The 22,705-nt window shown below is 44.7% G+C and overlaps 1 pseudogene; it reads left to right on the forward strand.

Moving 5' to 3' along the window:
- The window catches only part of LOC119921348, a 37,706-nt pseudogene extending 15,382 nt beyond the window's left edge, over nucleotides 1-22,324 (forward strand).
- Nucleotides 22,325-22,705: the final 381 nt, after the last annotated feature.

The following is a 22,705-nucleotide window of genomic DNA, read 5'->3' on the forward strand; positions in this document are numbered from 1 at the left end:
AGAGCCAGGATTTGAACCCATGAATGAACATAATTAACATATTGTTAATGATGACATTTATTAGGCGCTTACTATGTGCAAAACACTGTTCCAAGAGCTGGGGGGGGGGGGTTACAAGGTGATCAGGTTGTCCCACGGGGGTGGGGGGCTCACAGTCTTCATCCCCATGTGATGGACCACGAAGCCTGCTGCGATCACACTCTATACCCCATGCTGGTCTCTCCAATGAATATTTCCAGCCTATCATACCTCCCCTCCAAAAAAAGATACTAACTGGGTAGGTACGTTAAGGGGACCCAAGGATAGAGAGTTCAAAATGAGAAGGGATGGGGCTTAAAATGGAGGACAAAAAGGGTAGCAGGAGAGGAGGGACACTGTGGAAATATAGGAAGAGTGAGAGAGGAGAGAGAGGAAAGGAGAAAACAGAAAAGGTACTACAAAACCAATTCGACTTTATGGATACCGGTTTGGTTAATTCTTTAAAGATTGACCATTTTCAATGTGGCTTTCCAGAGTGACTTCTCTCGGAAGTGGACTAAGACTTAGTTTTGATACTGCTAATGAAGAAGATATGAGGAGGGAGTAGGTGGCCGGGTGAGGCCCCCTCCAAAGCCAGGCTGGGGTCAGGTGGTTGAGGGTTCAGAGTGGTGCACCATAGAGAAGCAGCGTGGCTCAGTGGAAAGAACCCGGGCTTGGGAGTCCGAGGTCATGGGCTCTAATTCTCCTCTGCCGCGTCAGCTGTATGACCTTGGGCAAGTCACTTCACTTCTCTGTGCCTCAGTTACCTCATCTGTAAAATGGGGATTAAGACTGTGAGGCCCACGTGGGATAACCTGATCACTTTGTATCCCCCCAGCGCTTAGAACAGTGCTTTGCACATAGTAAGTGCTTAACAAATGCAATTATTATTATTATTACACATTTCCCTGGGCACTTTATTCTCTTCACATGAGGAGCATCATAGGGGCCCTCAAATGGAGGGAAGACCCCGCCCAAATTTTGGGCCCACTCCTCTCCTCCTCTTGTAGCCCATGGGGCTGGAGACAGAGCTGGTCGAGAAAAGTGGCAGCAAACATAGCATGGATCAGACATCCTCTCGGTCACGTCCAAACTGCTCCTCTGTCCCCCTTCCCACCTCTTGTAGTTTCTGTTCTGATTTCGGGAAAAAGCATGAGACTAGTAATCAGGAAACCTAGGAAAGTGTGTCTGCTGGCTTGAGAAGCAAGATAGGCTATGGTGGATAATATCTCCTACATTCAAAATGATAATAATTATAATGATAATGGTATTTTAAGCACTATGTGCCAGGCACTGTACTAAGTGCTGGGCTGGATACAAGCAAATTGCGTTGGACACAGTCATTTGTCCCACGTGGGGCACAAAATCTCAATCCCCATTTTAACAGATGAGGTGACAGGCACAGAGAATTTAAGTAACTTGCTTAAGTTCACACAGCAGAAAGTGGCAGAGCCAGCATTAGAAACCATGAGCTTCTGACTCTCAGGCCCATGCTCTATCCACTATACCATGCTGCTTCTCTAACCAGAGGGAATTTTACCTCTGGTAATAGGATTCAAGAGGCAGTTTTCCCACCAATCAATTGTGGAGAACATTCAACGGGTATCAATAAAAGGAGGGCATGGAAGGGGAATATCATAACCAATCAATCAATCAATCAATCAATCGTATTTATTGAGCGCTTACTATGTGCAGAGCACTGTACTAAGCGCTTGGGAAGTACAAATTGGCATCACATAGAGACAGTCCCTACCTGATAGTGGGCTCACAGTCTAAAAGGGGGAGACAGAGAACAGAACCAAACATACCAACAAAATAAAATAAGTAGGATAGAAATGCACAAGTAAAATAAATAAATAAATAAATAAACAGAGTAATAAATATGTACAACCATATATACATATATACAGGTGCTGTGGGGAGGGGAAGGCGGTAAGGCGGGGGGATGGAGAGGGGGACGAGGGGGAGAGGAAAGAAGGGGCTCAATCTGGGAAGGCCTCCTGGAGGAGGTGAGCTCTCAGCAGGGCCTTGAAGGGAGGAAGAGAGCTAGCTTGGCGGATGGGCAGAGGGAGGGCATTCCAGGCCCGGGGGATGACGTGGGCCGGGGGTCGATGGCGGGACAGGCGAGAGCGAGGTACAGTGAGGAGATTAGTGGTGGAGGAGCGGAGGGTGCGGGCTGGGCAGTAGAAGGAGAGAAGGGAGGTGAGGTAGGAGGGGGCGAGGTGATGGAGAGCCTTGAAGCCCAGGGTGAGGAGCTTCTGCCTGATGCGCAGATTGATCGGTAGCCATTGGAGGTTTTTGAGGAGGGGAGTGATATGTCCAGAGCGTTTCTGGACAAAGATAATCCGGGCAGCAGCATGAAGTATGGATTGAAGTGGAGAGAGACACGAGGATGGGAGATCAGAGAGAAGGCTAGTGCAGTAGTCCAGACGGGATAGGATGAGAGCTTGAATTAGCAGGGTAGCGGTTTGGATGGAGAGGAAAGGGCGGATCTTGGCAATGTTGCGGAGCTGAGACCGGCAGGTTTTGGTGACGGCTTGGATGTGAGGGGTGAATGAGAGAGCGGATTATTTTATTATTATTTATTTATTTATTTATTATTTTATTATTATTCCAATTATTTAATTGGAAAAATTAGCACAACAGAAATTTCCTAGAAGCATTTCATTTGTCAGAGGAGTCACAGATTGACAAGCTGCAAACCCATCTTGTATCAAGAGAAAGTGGGGAAAGGAAGAGTAAGAAGTAAAAAGAGAAAACCAAAGAGCCTCTACCATTGCCACTTATATCCAACCTCTGCCTCCCAATGATCCCTGCCGCTACTGGCGATATTTAGAGAAGCAGCATGGCTCAGTGGAAAGAGCATGGGCTTGGGAGTCAGAGGTCATGGGTTCTAATCCCGGCTCCGCCATTTGTCAGATGTGTGATTTTGGGAAACTCAATTAATTTCTCTGTGCCTCAGTTACCTCATCTGTAAAATGAGGATTGACTGAGTCCTACGTAGGACAACCTGATCACCTTGTATCCACCCCAGAGCTTAGAGCAGTGCTTCACACATAACACTTAATAAATGCTATTATTAATATTATTATTATTTACAGCAGAAGCAGCAGCATGTTCTAGTGGAAAGAGCATAGGCCTGGGATCAGTAGACCTGAGTTTTAATCCTGACTTCTACCTTTCCTGTTGTGAGACCTTGGGCAAGTCATTTGTCATTTAACTAATTTGTGCCTCAGTTTCCTCATTTGTAAAATGGGGATCCAATACCTGTTTTCCCTCCCCTTTAGATGATGAGATGACAAGCCCCAGGTGGGACAGAGACTATGTCTGACCTAATTGTATTGAACTTACTTCAGTACTTAGCCCATAGCAAACACCACAGTTAGTAGCAGTGATAGCCAGTGAGGCACAGTAGGAAGCATCTGGCCACCCAGCCTCCAGCTTGAGCCAAAGCTGGTCCTTAGGACCAGGAATCCCCATGCTGGCAGAAATACCTCTATCCAACTGTTTCAAAAAGGCCTTTTCCCAGATGCAAGAATTGGTCCAGTGGCAGCAGCAAGGGCAGCGGTAACAGTGGTGGTGGTTGCTACAACAGCTACTGGAAAAGAACTCTTCCTCTTCCTTTTCTTCATTGGAAACAACAATCTCTGCTGCGGCTGCCATCATCTCCTTGGGAGCCAAACTTTTCTGTCCCACCTCCCCATCCTTAGGCTGATCAGGTGGAGGGACAGGACCCCGACAAGTGTGATCATGCTCCTCAAATCATCCTGCAATTATCAGCACTGGCTCTGCATCTCCAGATCCCTCTTTCTTGTAACATCTGCCCCTTGCCGTGAGGCTGTGGAGAAGGACATCCTGAGGATTGATGAGACTGTTTGTAAAAAGGCTCTAAGGTTCTTATAAGGAGAGATTTATGAAATAGGTAAGCATTCTAATCTCTGTCACCTGCCTGTCAGTGTGCTAGCTAAACCCCTGTGCCATCTAATTAGTTTAATTTCAGTACTTTTAAGAAAAGGAGACTAGAAGCTTTATCTCTTCTTCTGCCATAGTTGTCAGTGCTTGGATAATGATGCATGTTTAGGATTCAATACTTCTCTTGGACTAGAATTACATATTTCAGAAGAATAAATATTCAGACTCTCATATAACAGGTTGAAGAGGGATAATGCTACTTTGTGCTGATACAGGGTCTCTCTCTCTCTCTTTGAAAAATAGGGTAGGCTGAGGCTAATTCATCCTGTCTAACGGGGTAGCCTAAGGCCTGTTTAAATGGCTTGTCCTGAGGAACATTATTAATGCATTGGCATGTGCTACAGTCCCAGAGGTGATGTTACATAAAAATCATTCCTCAATAAATTTTTAAAATAAGGTAAAGCATCCATCCACCTAGAAAAGCTAGATAGCCCTGATAGAGGCAAGCGAGGGGCCTCAGTCATTTTGGGGGATTAATCCTGTTTCGCCATTACTCTAATAAGTGTTGAACACCGTCTATGGTAATGCACCTTTGATAACACTTTGAAGTGGGGAAAGAATTTTCTGTAAGTTATGATGTGGGAGGACATTCTAGAACAGAGGCAGGATGTGGGTGAGATATCAATGGTGAAATAAGCATGGCTTAGTGGCAACAGCTTTGGAGTCAGAGGTCATGGGTTTGAGACAGAGTCAGGACTCTACTGCTTATCAGCTGTGTGACTTTAGGCAAGTGACTTAACTTCCCTGGGCCTCAGTTACCTCCTCTCTAAAATGGGGATGAAGACTGTGAACCCCATGTGGGACAATATGATTACCTCGCATCTACTCCAGCCCTTAGAACAGTTCCTGGCACATAGTAAGCACTTAAATACCAACATTATTATAAACAAGATCAAGGTTCAGTGAGAAGGTTAGCATTAGAGGAGTGAATTGTGTGGGCTGGGTTGTAGTAGGGTGGATTCTAGCAAGGTGAGGTAGGAGAGAGCAAGGTGATTGAGTGTTTTAAAGCAAATGGTGAGAATTCATTTGATACAAAAATGGATGGGCAATCACTGGAGTTTCTTGAGGAGAGGAAACACGGACTGAACTTTTTTGAGAAAAATGATCCAGGCAACAGAGTGAAGTATACACCGGAGTGGCAAGAGACAAGAGGCAAGGAGGTCAGCATGGCGGCTGATAGAGTAATCAAAGTGGAAGTAGTGTGGCTCAGTGGAAAGAGCACAGGCTTGGGAGGCAGAGATCATGGGTTCTAATACCCACTCTGCCACTTATCGGCTGTGTGACTTTGGGCAAGTCACTTAACTTCTCTGTTCCTCGGTTACCTCATCTGTAAAAGGGGGATTAAGATTGTGAGCCCCACGTAGGAAAATCTGATCACCTTGTATCCCCCCCAGCGCTTAGAACAGTGGTTGGCACATAGTAAGTGCTTAACAAATACCATTATTATTATTATTATAAGTGATTGGTTTAACATGGTAGCAGCTTGGATGGAAAGTAAAGGGTGGATTTTAGTGGTGTTGTGAAGGTTGAACCGACAGAATTTACTGATGGATTTAATATGTGGGTTGAATATGTGGATGATCTTGATGCAAACAACAGCAGGTACTTTGGGGAAAAATATGCAGCCCACAAAGCAATCCTTTCACATACAAGATGCAGAAAGGATGGTCAGTCACACTTTGAATAAATTCATTCATTCAATCGTATTTACTGAGTGCTTACTGTGTGCAGAGCACTGTACTAAGTGCTTGGGAAGTACATATCGGGAACATAGAGACAGTCCCTACCCAACAATGGGCTCACAGTCTAGAAGGGGGAGAGACAGCACAACAAGTAGACATGTGTCAATACCATCGGAATAAATAGAATTACAGCTATACACACACACACACACACACACACACACACCATTAATAAAATGAATAGAGTAATAAATATGTACAAATATACACAAGTGCTGTGGGGAGGGAAGGGGGTAGGGCAGGAGGAGGAGAGGAAAAGAGGGGGGCTCAGTCTGGGAAGGCCTCCTGGAGGAGGTAAGATCTCAGTAAGGCTTTGAAGGGAGTTTGTATATATAGTATAGTGTATGTATATGTATATAGTACACCCAAACACATTAACTAGATCTCACCATTAGAAACATCATCTTCTAGCCCAAAGTATATATAACACACACACACACGCACACACACACACACACACACACGTTAACGTTTGGATGGATAGGAAGGAAGGACTGTGGTTCCATTTTGTTGCAGTCATCGACCGACTTGTGACCTTGGGAAAGTCACTTATTTGATTCTTTTTAGTCACTAGTAAAATAGATAATGATCCTTTCCTTCCTTATGGAGATGTAGTGAGGTTTTATTTAGAAATTTGGCATGAAGAGATGAAAAGGTCCTGTAAGCCTGACGTTACAGGACAACAGTAGTACAACAATAAAAAAAATGTTTAAAAGAATCCAAACAGATGTAAGATATACTTGCAGGGATTAGTTCTGGCTTGAGAAGATATAAAAGTTACAAAGAAAGCAGATACAAACAGCACAAAATAAGGACTGGAGTTCTTGAGAGTATCTGCCTGATTTTTCATTAGAATTCCTATTTCTAGAGTTGTTTCATGGTGTTATGTTGCATTAAACCAAGGTTCTGTTTTCACCTTAGAGGCAAATAGAAAGCCATCAGCTCAACATGTATATCCTTCACACAAAAAACAGAAGAGTATTTCTTTCCAGCGTTAGAATAGCCCTGCAGAGAATGTCAGAAGTATCTGTCACACAACAAAAATCTTCACGAACGTTTTACATTTCCATTCATCCTTCCTCTTCTCAAAAGTTGTTGAGACATAATACACTGGTAATAGTTGCTTGGTAGTGCACAGAATTAAATACTCTCAGTAAATTGTCCCTTTTTAATATAAAATGTCTTTGGTTTATAGTTTCATAAAGAGTTCTTCTGAAAAGGCAGCAAATGTAATGATAGCCATAGGTGCATAGCAGGAAGGAAATGAAAAGGACTGAAACCTCTGGTCATCACCTTGAGGGCTTTCTCTCTATAAATTAAAGGGAATTCTCAGTGATTAATTGGCAGATTGATTGAATTCAGGGTTGCCTAGTTTTTTAGTCTGAATTCCTCTCTCAAGTTAGCTTCAGGATTTCCCTTTTGACAAGTGAAAACTTCCTCAGTTTACAGAAAAGACCAAGGCTAAGGGGTGGAACTGGGGGATCATCCAATAATGAGGGAAGAATGGGAGTACTTGTGTCATAGGGAGGTTGTATGGGGTTCCTACTCTGGAACTCTGAGGATGTGTTTTTGTTGTGGCTAGGGCAGCATGGCATAGTGAATAGAGCATGGAGCTGGGAGTCAGAAGGACCTGGGTTCTAATCCCAGCTTTACCACTTGTCTGCTGTGTGATCTTGGACAGGTCACTTAACTTCCCTGGGCCTCAGTTACCTCATCTGTAAAATGGGGATTAAGACTGTGAGCCCATCGCAGGACAAGGACTGTATCCAACCCGATTAACTTGTCTCTACCCCAGCACTTAGTAAGGTGTCTGGCACATAGTAATCCCTTAAATGCCATAATTATTATCAGTATTTGGGCCAAGGAGAGGGAAGGAGAAAATGCAGAAAGCCAGCCCAGCTGATTGTGCAGAAACAGTAAGATACAACACTGGGCCAGTTGCATTTAAGGCCAGCTGAATTTGTCAGGCACTGTGATATGGGGCCCATGTTCATATGAACAGCTACGCCAAGCCAAGCACAAAAGCTACTTTTATATTGCGATGTTTGTGAGAAAAGTAACTGCTCTGTCTTCAAGACCTTGTCAAAGGCCAGGAAAGAAATGTTCTCAGAGAAAAAGAAGAAGCCACGCTGGTAATGGAGTCTCACAACAGGAACAACAAATAAGCCTCAGTTCTGAGACTTCAAGAGGAAGAATCTGTGCAGAGGAATTGATGATAGTACTAGTGACTTGATCAGTGTTTCTTGCACTCTCTCCTCCTAAGCAGGCATGATCCCCCTGGGGCCTGGAGTATAATAACCAAGAAGGTAGACAGGGGTGAGTCATGTTAAAAAGTACATGTGTAGTCTTCACTCATCAGCCAGGTACAGGCATTAAACTAGACCCAAATCTCCTGATTCTCAGGGCATTGTCTTATGTCCTGAACTAACTCCAGGGCTAAATAAGGACTGGCTAGTTACACTGTCTGTCCTTCTCATCCCTCAAGGAATTTCCATGAAAATTTATTTTTGTGCAGAACATCCAGAACTCCCCCCATAGACTGTGAACTCCTTGTGAGCTGGGAATGTAACTCCCAACTCTGTAATACTGTACTCTCCCAAGTGTTTGATATAGTACTCTGCACACAGTAAGCACTCAATAAATACATTGATTGATCCAAATCCTGAATTTACCCATATGGCCCAGCATAAGGCAGTAAATTCAGTAGTAAGAATATCTTTTGAATTAAAAAAAAAGTCAGGGTGGTGCCTGTCACAAACCCCGCCCCCCCCCCAGACAAAGCTCATACCAACCATCAGGCAGAAACTCCTCAACCTGGGCTTCAAGGCTCTCCATCACCTCGCCCCCTCCTACCTCACCTCCCTTCTCTCCTTCTACAGCCTAGCTCGCACCCTCCACTCCTCTGACGCTAATCTCCTCACCGTGCCTCATTCTCACCTGTCCCGCTGTCGACCCCCGGCCCACGTCATCCCCCTGGAATGCCCTCCCTCTGTACATCTGTCAAGCCAGCTCTCTTCCTCCCTTCAAGGCCCTACTGAGAGCACACCTCCTCCAGGAGGCCTTTCCAGACTGAGCCCCCTAATTCCTCTCCCCCTCCTCCCCCTCCCCATCCCCCGTGCCTTACCTCCTACCCCCAAATATTTGTACATATTTATTCTATTTTATTTTGTTAATATGTTTTGCTTTTTTCTCTGTCTCCCCCTTCTAGACTGTGAGCTCACTGCTGGGTAGGGACCGTCTCTATATGTTGCCAACTTGTACTTCCCAAGCGCTCAGTACAGTGTTCTGCACACAGTAAGCGCTCAATAAATACGATTGAATGAATCAATGAACCAGGACCTTCCTGGACCAGGGAAGCCTCGGTGACACAGAGCCAAACCACACCTCTGAACACCTGGAAAGTTTTTTTACTTAGTTTTTACCAATGTGCAAGGGAATGATACACATACACTCATTCACTTCACCAAGGGTCCAATACCAGTCTGCTGGTCAAAGGAGCCAGTTTTGCCAATGTTTCTTCTTTCTGCTTCTAAGTGCTGTTGCTTTCTCCTGCTTTTGAGTCCTTCCTTCCTGCTTCTCTCTTGCATGCGTCTGTTCCAGGTGTTTCCCTCTGTGCGTCTGCATCCCTCTTATATGTTCTTGCTTCTGCTATCCTTCCCGTTTGTCTGTTCTATGCCTTTTATCTGTCTTAGACGTCACAGCTATGGTTCTACATGCAGTAATTGATTGGATCAGGCCTGTTACTGGGTAGAAAGGGAGAGAAAGCCACACCTCCTTGCATGTTCCGCCCCGACGGGCCAGCAATCATCTGCCCACAAGTAGAGCTCATCAGTCTACTAACTACAGTCACTAACAAGGCAGCTTGTTGTGGGCTCCTTACAGTGCCCTACCAAAAGGATCAAGGGGACTACTGCAGAACTGGAAAATCTTAGCCTTATGCTCTTAGTGGGTGTAGAAGGACAATGGAAGAGGACCCAGAACTGAGCCTTGAGGTACTCCCCCAGTTAAAGGGAGAGAGAGGAGGAGCCTGTGAGAGCCACTGAGAATGAACAGCCAGAGAGATAGGAGGAGAAACAGGAGAGGATGGTGTCAGTGAAGACTAGGTTAGATATTGTTTTCAGGAGAAGGGGGTGGTCAGTAGTGACGAAGGCAGCTGAGAGGTTGAGGAGGATTAACACTGAGTAGAAAGTGTTGGATTTGGCAAGAAGGAGATCATTGTTGACCTTTAAGAGGGCAGTGTGTTGTGCGGAGGGAGCAGAAGAAAGATTAGACTTGCTCCACCCCACCTCACCCACTCACCAACTTGGTCATACCCTCTACCTCATCATCTCCTACCGCTGCACTGTGTCCACCCTCACCAACTCTGAAATCCCTCTCTCTGATCATAATCTTCTCACTTGCCTCCTCACTCACACTCCCTTACCCTGTAAATCCAAATTATTCCCTCACAAAGATCTCCGCTCTCTTGACCCCATCCATCTTTCTGAGCGCCACACACCCCACCTCGCCTCCCTCTCCTCTCTACCCAATTCTAGATGATCAGATTACGGCTCTCAACTGTACCCTTTCTACTCAGCTAGACTCACTTGCTTCCCTTTCCCTTCACTGCTCTCGTACCACTAACCCACAGCCCTGGATCACTGCCACTCTCTGCCTCCTTCGCTCTTATGCTCGAGCTGCTGAACGCTGCTGGCGAAAGTCTAAACACCATGCCAACCTCGTTCACTTCAAGTTTATCCTTTCCTGCCTTAACTCAGCCCTGTCCTCTGCCAGACAAAACTATTTCTCCTCCCTTATTGACACCCAAGCTCATCATCCCCGTCAGCTCATCCGTACTTTCAACTCCCTTCTCAGGCCCCCGGTCCCTCCCCCTCCTCCTTCCCTCACACCCAACGATCTGACCTCCTACTTCATTAATAAAATTAAATCCATCAGGTCCGACCTCCCCAAAGTCACTCCCCCCCGCTTCTCCAACCCCCCGGCTCTCAACATTCTCTACTACTCTTCCATCCTTCCCAGCAGTATCCTCAGAGGAGCTCTCCTCCCTCCTCTCAAGTGCTACTCCGGCCACCTGTGCTTCTGGCCCCATTCCCTCTCACCTCATGAAATCTCTTGCTCCGTCCCTTCTCCCCTCCTTAACTTCCATCTTCAACCGCTCACTCTCCACTGGTTCCTTCCCTTCTGCCTTCAAACATGCCCATGTCTCTCCAATCCTAAAAAAAAACCCCTCTCTTGACCCCACCTCACCTTCTAGTTATCGCCACATCTCCCTCCTACCATTCCTTTCCAAACTCCTTGAACGAGTTGTCTACACGTGCTGCCTCGAATTCCTCAACAACAACTCTCTCCAAGACCCTCTCCAGTCTGGCTTCCGAACACTACATTCCACGGAAACTGCCCTCTCAAAGGTCACCAGTGACCTCCTGCTTGACAAATCCAACGGCTCATTATCTTAATCGTTCTCGACCTCTTAGCTGCCTTCGACACTGTGGTCCACCACCTTCTCCTCAACACGTTATCGAACCTTGGCTTCACAGACGCTGTCCTCTCCTGGTTCTCCTCTTATCTCTCCGGTCGTTCATTCTCAGTCTCTTTTGCAGGCTCCTCCTCCCCCTCTCATCCCCTTACTGTGGGGGTACCCCAAGGTTCAGTTTTTGGTCCCCTTCTGTTCTCGATCTACACTCACTCCCTTGGTGACCTCATTCACTCCCACGGCTTCAACTATCATCTCTACGCTGATGACACCCAGATCTACATCTCTACCCCCGCTCTCTCCCCCTCCCTCCAGGCTCGCATCTCATCCTGCCTTCAGGACATCTCCATCTGGATGTCTGCCCGCTACCTAGAACTCAACATGTCCAAGACTAAACTCCTTGTCTTCCCTCCCAAACCCTGCCCTCTCCCTGACTTTCCCATCACTGTTGACGGCACTACCATCCTTCCTGTCTCACAAGCCCGCAACCCTGGTGTCATCCTCGACTCCGGTCTCTCATTCACCCCTCACATCCAAGCTGTCACCAAAACCTGCCGGTCTCAGCTCCGCAAAATTGCCAGGATCCGCCCTCTCCTCTCCATCCAAATCGCTACCCTGCTTGTTCAAACTCTCATCATATCCCGTCTGGACTACTGCATCAGCCTTCTCTCTGATCTCCCATCCTCGTGTCTCTCCCAGCTTCAATCCATACTTCATGCTGCTGCCTGGATTGTCTTTGTCCAGAAACGCTCTGGTCATGTTACTCCCCTCCTCAAAAATCTCCACTGGCTACCAATCAATCTGCGCATCAGGCAGAAACTCCTCACCCTGGGCTTCAAGGCTCTCCATCACCTGGCTCCCTCCTACCTCACTTCCCTTCTCTCCTTCTACAGCTCAGCCCGCACCCTCCACTCCTCTGCCGCTAATCACCTCACCGTGCCTCGTTCTCGCCTGTCCCGCTGTCGACCCCCGGCCCACGTCATCCCCCTGGCCAGGAATGCCCTCCCTCCCAACATCCGCCAAGATAGCTCTCTTCCTCCCTTCAAGGCCCTACTGAGAGCTCACCTCCTCCAGGAGGCCTTCCCAGACTGAGCCACCTCCTTCCTCTCCCCCTCATCTCCCTCTCCGTCCCCCATCTTACCTCCTTCCCTTCCCCACAGCACCTGTATATATGTATATGTTTCTACATATTTATTACTCTATTTATTTATTTTACTTGTACATATCTATTCTATTTATTTTATTTTGTTAATATGTTTGGATTTGTTCTCTGTCTCCCCTTCTAGACTGTGAGCCCACTGTTGGGTAGGGACTGTTTCTATATGTTGCCAACTTGTACTTCCCAAGTGCTTAGCAGTGTGTGCTTAGCACAGTGCTCTGCACACAGTAAGTGCTCAATAAATATGATTGATTGATTGATTGATTAGAGGGGGGTCAAAGGGAGAATGGTAGGAGAGAAACTTGAGACAGCAGTGTGTCGTAGACAACTTGCTCAAGAATTTTGGAGGGGAATGGTAGGAGGGAGATGGTGTGATTACTGGAGGGAGACATAAGGTCAAGGAGGATAGGGGAGATGTGAGAATGTTTGATAGCAGTTGGGAAAAAGCCCCTGGAGGGTGAACATTTAAAGGTGGTGGTCAGGGAAGAAATGAGAGAGGGGAAATCACTTTGATAACTGCAGAGGAATGGGGTCGAAGGTGGAGGGGGTAGATTTTTAGAGGAAGCAGGTAATATTATTTGGGAAGGAGAAGAGTTGAAGAGGGAGCAGGTGAAGGGAGGGACTGGAGAGGAGCAGGGGAGATTTTAAGGAGATCATGCCTGATAGTTTTACTTTTCTCAATGAAGTCTGAGGCCAGGTCATTAGGGACAAAACTGGGGGAGCTGAGAGAGCAGGTCCTTTGAGGAGAAAGTTAAACATCTGAAACAACTAGTGAGGGCAATGGGCATGGGAGTCGATAGGGATGGAGAAATAATGTTTCCAGGCAGAGGAGAGGGTGGAGCTAAAGGAGGGAAGGATGAACTTGTAGTGGACGAGGTCAGCCTAATACCTGGATTTCTACCAGCAGTGCTCTGCAGCTTATGCACAAGAACAAAGGAAGCAAACTGTGGAAGTGATCCAGGGCTGTGGGTTAGTGGTATGAGAATGATGAAGGAACCGGGGAGCATATGAGTAGAGTTCAGAAGAATGGGTGGCTTTGCGGGCATAAATTTAGTCCTCAAGGGAAGAGGACATAATGACTTGAGAAAATTGCATGGGGTCAAAAGACTGGTGGTCTCTGTGGGGTTAGCCTCATTCCCAGCAGCAGGCCCTGGAGGTGTAGAGCTAGGGAAATTGAACAGTAGCCTTCTGAAAATATGTTCACATCTTTATTTCTGCCTGTCCCATATTTGGCCGTCCTAAATTCAGTCTGGAACACCCTCATCCACACCAATCCACAAGGTGGCAGCTGTCCTTGTCTTCAAAGTCCTCCTCAACCCCCCCACCCCACTTTCCCCAATTAGTTTACAACATCAATGCAATGGCCACCCTCAACAATTCTGTATTTCATTTTCTGTCTATACTCTGCACATATGTATATTACATATCTATATACATATATGAATATACCTATTCTGATCAATCAATCAGTGCTATGTATGAAGTGCTTGCTTACTGTGTGTAAACCATTGTACTCCATGTTTGAGAAAGTGCAACATAGTAGAGTGGGTAAACATGATATCTTCCCACAAGGAGCTTAGAGTGTACGGGGGAGAATAATGTATTCATTCATAATTCAATTACTTATTCGCTATTTCCTCCTAATAAACTTGAACTATTTCCTGTCATGATCTCCTACACATGCAATTTGTAAAACAAGTTGCCTGTCTGTCTTCCCAATTAGATTGTGGCTTCTTGAGGATAAGGAATATAATAACAACAATAATAATAATAATAATAGCATTTGTTAAGCGCTTACTATGTGCAAAGCACTGTTCTAAGCGCTGGGGAGGATACAAGGTTATCAAGTTGTCCCACGTGAGGCTCACAGTCTTAATCCCCATTTTACAGGTGAGGTAACTGAGGCACAGAGAAGTTAAGTGAATTGCCCAAAGTTACACAGCTGATAAGTGGCAGAGTTGGGATTAGAACCCATGACCTCTCCCAAACTCATGCTCTTTCCACTGAGCCACACTGCTTGTCTATGTGTCTTGCTTCTGCTGTACTCCCTCAAGTACTCTCCCAGGGGAAGCAGCATGGCCCAGTGGAATGCACACAGATCTGGGAGTTAAAGGACCTGAATTCTAATCCAAACTGCCGCTGCTTGCAGCGTGACCTTGGGGTAAGTCACTTAACTTCTCTGGGCCTCAGCTTCCTCAGCTGTAAAATGGGAATTCAATAGTAGTTCGCCCTCCTCCTTTTTCCTTTTTTTTGTTATTTTTTAAGCTCTTACTATGTGGCAGGCACTGTGCTAAACTCTAGGGTTGATGCAAGGATGCAAGCTAATCAGGTTGGACCCAGTCCATGTCCCTCGTGGGGCTCCCAGTCTTAATCTCCATTTTACAGAAGAGGTAATTGAGGCACAGAGGAATTAAGTGACTTGCCCAAGGTCACCCAGAAGACAAGTGGTGGGCTATAGAAATTGCCATATGCATTTGATTGTGCTCTTGAGGCCCAAGCATAAAAATGCATGCTGATGATTATAATCATTTCACAGAGCCAGCAAATAAATATGGACTGTAAACCTTAGGAAAAGCAGTTATAGAACAGCATACACCAGCAACGTAGCAACTTATTATTGTCACTGAATTCTGCTCCCTAAGTGAGTGCAATGTGGTATGGACAGACCAAGAATTAGAACACAAAACTACAGCCAGCGTAATTTTTAGGAGATTGAAGATAGACTTTGGCAACAATAAGGCATCAAGATTCACACCAAATTGAAGGACTGTAAGGCTGCAGGGCTTGTCTCCAAAGTTCTTCATTACTGTGAGTACGAGAGCTACCGCAGAAGATATATTTAGCCACTAGTGCAATTTCACATGGCTACCTAGGAACCATAATCACCATTAAATGGTGGAACAGGATCACCAACAATGAGATTGGTTCTGGAATGCAGCCAGCTCGCCAGCATAGAAGTAAGGCCCACTCATCACAACACCAGTTTACTGGGTACACTGTAGAAAGAGAAAGGATTGAGGGCAGGATTCCCAAGTGGTTACTCTAGTGTGAACTGAAAGAGGGCCACACAGGTCCAGGGAGGGCAAATGAAAAGATTTAAAGATTTAAAGAAATCACACATCATTGTTTTCCAACAAATTTACACACATAGATGAGAGCTCAACTGCCAGGACTGTCATCTTCAAAAAGGAAGAGGGTATATAAGCATATATTCATCATAATGTTGGCATTTATTAAGCACTACATTCATTCATTCATTTATTTAATTGTATTTATTGAGCACTTATTGTGTGCAATAAGAAATTGTGTGCAATAAGGCAACAACAAGCTGTTGCCAACTTGTACTTCCCTAGCGCTTAGTACAGTGCTGGGAACACAGTAAGCACTCGATAAATACGATTGAATGAATGAATGAATGTGCAAAGCCCTCTACTAAGCGCTTGGGAGAGTACAATATAACAATAAACAGACACTTCTCTTTCCACAACGAGCTATGTGCTACCTCCGGGGGTCAATTCAAGATAATCCAAATGGACACAGTCCCTATCCCACAGAAGGCCCACAAGCTAAGAGACAGGGAGAGTAGGTATTTTATCTGTTGTGAGGCACAGAGTAGCTAAGTGACTTGCTCGTGGTCACAGAGCTGGCCTAGCCAGGAGTAGAACCCAAGTCTTCTCAGTCCCAGGCTCTTTCCACAAGGCCAGATAGAGAATAGTTGTGAATGGTTGCCTCATTTTAACTTGCCATACAGGAATGTATCTGATACATGTGTCATTATTCCCACTACCAACCTAGTAAAGTTGGGTTATGTCGGAAATTTCTGCAATCCTTAAGACCTCATTGTTCATTTCATTCATTCAATCGTATTTATTGAGTGCTTACTGTGGGCAGAGCACTGTACTAAGCACTTGGAAACTACAATTTGAGGTATGTACTCAACCTCATAGATGAGGGGTACCTGATCAGATGAACCAAGTGGCTTTAATGAGCATGGTGCTAATGGAAAAAGCAGGTGCCTGAAAGTCTGAGTACCTAGGGTCTCATCCAAGCTGTGCCGCTTGCTTGCTGTGTGGCCTTGGGCAAGTCACTTAACTTCTTTGAACTTCAATTTCCTCATCTGTAAAATGGTTATTGAATACCTGTTCTCCCTCCTACTTAGATTGTGAAGCCCATGTGGGACATGGACCGTGTTTGACTTGCTTAGCTTGTATCTACCCCAGTGCTTAGAGCAGTGCTTGACACATAGTAAGCGCTTATAATACCATATAGAAAAAAATATCCTTTACAAATCATTACAGAATAGGGGTAGGGAGGGGTTGACTAATAAGAACAATTTCATGCTATTGAAACTCGCTCACTTCTGGCTCTGTGTGAAGTCTGATTAGACCTAAGTAGTAATAAACTGTCTATATATTTGCTCACTGATAGTTAAATTAGGATTAGGAAACAAATTGGTTTTATTACTTTATAAAGCATTAATGATTACTACTGATAAATACTAACTTTTTATGTAAGGAGATTTTGAAAGGGTTTACAAGAATTCCCTCACAAGCAGCTAGAAAATAGATCCACAAGCAGCTAGAAAATAGACCCTGTCATCTACATCAACATTACCTTTCCTCTAGGACTGATGTAATATGGGATTGTTGCTTTTGCTGACTTGATGCAGCAGTAATTTTCCTACAGATGGCCCAGTTCTCTTCCTCATACAAATAGGGCAAACTGAAGGGCTAGAAAGTTGGCCATTGGCTGAGGTATCCCAACCGTCAGACTAAAGTCTTCATTGACTCTCCAGCAGAAGATTATAAATCTAGAGGCAGCTGTGGGTCCAGCTACTCTTGGAAGGCATTTAGAGGAGAACCATAAAGATAATTAATAGATCATAAAAATGGGACCTACAAGGAAAGAGAGAAAGATTTGGGATTATTTATTGTGGAGAAGTGAAGCCTGAGGACTGAGTTTATAATAACTTTCAAATACTGGAAGGAGTATCAAATGTGGTATTATAACGAGATGCTCAACACCACAGAGCAAGAGGAAATGGGTCTGGATGGTAAGTTGAAGCATTTAGGATAGATATAAGAAAGAACATCCTGGTAGGGCAGCTTTTTTGAAACCTGCAATAGGCTACTAAAGGAATCTTACATATGGAGAAACAGGAGTCAGGAGCCAGAGAAAGCAGGCTGTGGTGAAAAACTGACTATAGAAAACTGTGGAGAAACATTACTGAAAGGTGAAGGTTGGGATAGGGTTAAGGTAAGTGCCAAAATTATGCTTTGCAGGTGTTTTCGTGTTCAAGGATCGATAATTCTGATTTAGGATCTGCCAATTCTTGAATTTCCCTGGTTTTGAAACGTGGCATTTTGTCACATTAGCGGAAATCTTTAAAGGTATAATCAATAGCCATCTATCTGACATGCAGTCCTACCATCAAACAAGAATTTAATAAGAGGTATACTTTGAAGGTCTTTAGGTCAACCACGGTTTAATTGAAAATTTTCATGTGATCTTAGATCAAGCATTTCTTGGTGTAATTTGGAGGGGTTGAAAAAGAGAGAAGGGGATGAAGATAATGTATTTTATGATAAAGAACATAAAAAGTAGGCATGAATCTCTTCTTCCTCTAGGGCAGCTTTTCCTCCTGAACCATTTGCTTACAGATTAGGTGTGATGTACAGTGGGTAATTAAAATTGGGAGGGGTGCCTGGAACTTCCTCATCTCCAAGAAACTTTCTTCTTTCACTAGGAAGGAGCCTTTGGCTCTGCACTCCCGGATTTTCATTTCTAGATGATCTATAATGGCTTCAGGCAAAAAGCCACTCTGAGGGCAAATCTGACATTCCCCATATTCCATATGATAATGATGATGATTATTATTAACTAATCACTGTAGAATCAATTAAGTACTTGCTATCAAACATTGGGGTAGATGCAAGATAATAGGCCAGACACAGTCCCTGCCCTACATGTTGTTCACAGTCTAATTGGAGACAGAACATGTGTTGAATCTCCACTTCACAAGAGAGGAAACTGAGGTATAGTTAAGACTAGAACACAGGTCCTCTGACTCCCAGGGTCCGTGCTTTTTCCACTAGGTCATAGAACGTCTGAAATGGAAGGCAGTGTTTGCATACAAAGCAACATAATAATGCCATGAGTAACGTTATGGGAAAGACCTTTTTCAGCCATTACTGCTGTGTCACCATTATCAGGCAGACCTTCATCTTACAATGGCAGCACCTTCACAGTTAATTCCTTGGGGAAAGCACAGCAATAAATCTGGAGCATGACTCACTGCACCCCAAATTGTCCCAGGCCACTCCAGGAGGCCTTCCCAGACTGAGCCCCTTCCTTCCTCTCCCCCTCGTCCCCCTCTCCATCCCCCCCATCTTACCTCCTTCCCTTCCCCACAGCACCTGTATATATGTATATATGTTTATACATATTTTTTTACTCTATTTCATTTGTACATATCTATTCTATTTATTTTATTTTGTTAGTATGTTTGGTTTTGTTCTCTGTCTCCCCCTTTTAGACTGTGAGCCCACTGTTGGGTAGGGACTGTCTCTATATGTTGCCAATTCGTACTTCCCAAGCGCTTAGTACAGTGCTCTGCGCATAGTAAGCGCTCAATAAATACGATTGATGATGATGATGAATGTGGCAGTGGCAAAGTGGGGACATGACTACTCCCCATGGAGCTCCAGTGGGGAAAGAGGATCCCTGCTTATGCCCAGAACCCCACACAATAACAGAACAGGAATGCAGCTACAGGAATGCCAGCAGGGGAGAAAAAATTGACACCCCACCCCCACCCCTTTTTTTCTCCTGGAAAAATATCCCACCTTGGCTTCACTGACCCTGTCGTCTCCTGGTTCTCCTCCTATCTCTCTGGCTTCTCAGTCTCAGTCTCACAACCTCCTTCTTTGCCTCCCATTCCCTAATTTTGGAAGTCCATCTGCACCCACTCCCTACACCCACTCCACACCCACTCATTTGTCCCCATAGCTTCAACTACAACTCTGTGGTAATGAGTCCCAAATCTACATCTTCAGCCCTGATCTTTCTCCTTCTCTGCAGTCTAATATTTCCTCTTGCCTTCAGGACATTCCTACTTCATGTCTCACTGGCCACTCAAATATAGCATGTCTGAAACACAACTCTCTATCTTCCCACCCAAACCCTGTCCTCCCCTTGACTTTTCCATCACTGTAAAGAGCACCACCACCCTTCCTGTCTCATAAGCCTGTAACCTTGGCGTTATCCTTGACTCATCTCTCTCATTCGACCCACATATTCAATCTGTCACTAAATCCTGTCAGTTTAACCTTCACAACATCACAAATCTAACTTTTATTTCCCATCCAAATTTCTACCATGTTAATAATAATAATGATGATGGTATTTTGTTAAGTGCTTACTATGTGCCAAGCACTGTTCTAAACGCCGGGATAGATACACGGTAATCAGTTTGTCCCACGTGGGGCTCACAGTCTTAATCCCCCTTTTACAGATGAGGGAATTTAAGCACAGAGAAGTCAAGTGACTTGCCCAAAGTCACACAGCTGATAAGTGGCGGAGCTGGGATTTGCACCCACGACCTTTGACTCCCAAGCCCTTGGTCTTTCCACTAAGCCATGCCAAGCACTTATCCTATCATGCCTTAACTACTGCATCAGCTTTCTTTGTTGACCTCCCTACCTCCTGTCCCTGCTCACTCCAGTCCATATTTCACACTGCTGCCTGGATCATTTTTCTACAAAAACGTTCAGTCCATGTTTCCCCACTCCTCAAGAACCTCCAGTGGTTGCCCATCCACCTCCACATCAAACAGAAACTCCTTAATATCAACCTTAAAGCATTAAATCATCTTGACCCCTCTTACCTTACCTCACTACTTTCTTACTACAACCCAGCTCACACACTTCACTCCTCTACTGCCAACCTACTCCCCATACCTCTATATCATATAATCTAACCACTGACCTCTTGCCCCTATTTTATCTCTGGTCTGGAAGGCTCTCCCTCTTCATAGCGAACTGATGGCCACCCTCCCCACCTTTGAAGCCTTACTGAAGGCATACCTGCTCTAAGAGGGTTTCCCTGACCAAGCCCTCATTTCCTCTTCTTCCACTCCATTCTGCACCACCCCACACCTGGATTTTCACCGTTTATTCACCCCTCCCTCAGCCTCACAGCACTTATATACATATCCATAATTTATTTGTTTATATTAATACTTGTCCCCCCTCTAAACTGTAAGCTCATGGGAGGGAATATATCTGCCAATTAAGTTATACTGTACCCTCCCAGGGGCTTGGTACATACTCTGCATGCAGTAAGTGTCAAACATATGCAATTGATTGATTGATTGAATTGTTTATCATCTTGCCTCCTCTGGTAGTCCTCTTCCAAATTCCAGGGGCAAAGCATGTGAGCACTGACTGCCCACTCTGTCAGCAAAAGCTGTGGGGATGAAGCTAATGGCATCATTACTGTGGTTCCAAGCTATGAAATGGGTATTCATTCCACTATTGCAGCCACCCTTTGGCCATGCATGCCACACGAAGATTGGATCTGAGACTCTGGCTTGCGCCCTGATAACATATGACTTCCGTTCCACCACAAGCCTTAGGAAAGGCAGCATGGGGAAGTTTTTTTTGACCAGTTAGGCAAGTACTTGGTGATACTTCTGAGAAAAAAATAACAATACATTTTTACCATCCCAGTGACATGAGTATTCCCCAAGAGAGAAGGAAGAAAGCAAAACGTATATTGCAAAGGAAACAACTTCAATTGTTGGCAATTAAATTGCATGAGTGAATAACATCAGAAGTAGTCATTAAAATTTGCAAGTAAATTAGAAACTAATCGAAATTTGCTTTTTGATCATTAGAATGAAGATAAAAGGGGAGATATTATTCCCTGGCAATCGAGTTTACATTTTTTTTAAAAGAAACAGCCTTTTCTGATGATGATTTTAATCCTCACCCCAGGGCTGGTTGGCTCCTGGGTGTTGCCTGGATTGTCTAGGGGAGGCCCTCTTGGATGCCAGCCATTTCTGGCTCACAGTATGACTTGATTCAGCGTAATCTTTGTTCAAGAGCACTGTTTGTCATGATCACAAACATTGGGGGGGGGACTGGGAGCAGGTGGAGGAACTGGGGAATTCTGAACCTTGTCTGTACAAACTCAAGCCAACTCCTCCACTCCAGCTTGCAATGAACATCACATACCTGTTTGTATTTTTCAAGTGACACCTGCAGGGAATGGTGGGTCATTTCTTGGGTGTTGCTGGCCTTAATACAGGAAATTGAAGAAAAAAGTGGTAACTTTTTGACATGAAACAATTTCCCTACAGAAGATTTACCCGGTAAGCTGGAAGTTTACTATATGCTTTCCCCTCAGAGACAATTAATATGCAATTCACATCCTGAAAAACATGTAGATTAAGCCTTAATAATATAATGTTGGTAATCTTTAAGTGCTTACTATGTGCCAAGCACTGTTCTAAGCGTTGAGGTAGATACAACGGTTCACAGTCTTCATCCCCATTTTACAGATGAGGTAACTGAGGCACAGAGAAGTTAAGTGATTTGACCAAGGTCACACAGCTGACAAGCAGCAGAGCCAGGATTAGAACACATGACCTCTGATTCCCAAACCCGTGCTCTTTCCACTAAGCCATGCTGCTTCTCCAAACATAGTCACAACAAAAAAAAAGAAAAAACCATTTTTCTATCTCATGGTTGCAGTTAACTTCTCTCTTCCCACTGATATAGATATGTGTGGACAGGACTGCTCAGCCTCTTTGTCACCATCTCTCCCCAGAGAATATTGCCCATCTCCTTTCAGAGGGAATTTTTCATGGAATCCTTGTCTGTCTTGTCTAATTCAGGTTTCAGCTCAAGGGTCCGGAACCAGATTGGATTGGATTCTGTTCAGAGTTCTTTCCAATGACCTCGTCACCTGGTATTTATGACACTGTGCAACACATCATGAACAAATCTTGTTAATTGTTCAGAATATTCTCCTAAATTAGCAAACAGTTGCCAAGTCACCCAATTTCCTCCTATTTTATCTTGTACAAGTATCTCATATCAGTCCTCTTATTCTGACCCTAACACCCCAAAACTGCTCTCCCCTTCCACCATTCCTGGACCAAAGCTCACAGTGAGCTTGTTATGGGCAGGGAACATGTCTGCTTATTTTGTTGTATTGTACTCTCCCATGCAATTAGTACAGTGCTCTGCACATAGTAAGTGCTCAATACAGTTGATGGATTGATTGAATGGCCAAGTCAAGTGGGAACCAGAGCAGGACAAGAAGAGACTTGAATGA

This window comes from Tachyglossus aculeatus (assembly GCF_015852505.1).
Source record: "Tachyglossus aculeatus isolate mTacAcu1 chromosome 12 unlocalized genomic scaffold, mTacAcu1.pri SUPER_6_unloc_2, whole genome shotgun sequence".
Taxonomy (NCBI): domain Eukaryota; kingdom Metazoa; phylum Chordata; class Mammalia; order Monotremata; family Tachyglossidae; genus Tachyglossus; species Tachyglossus aculeatus.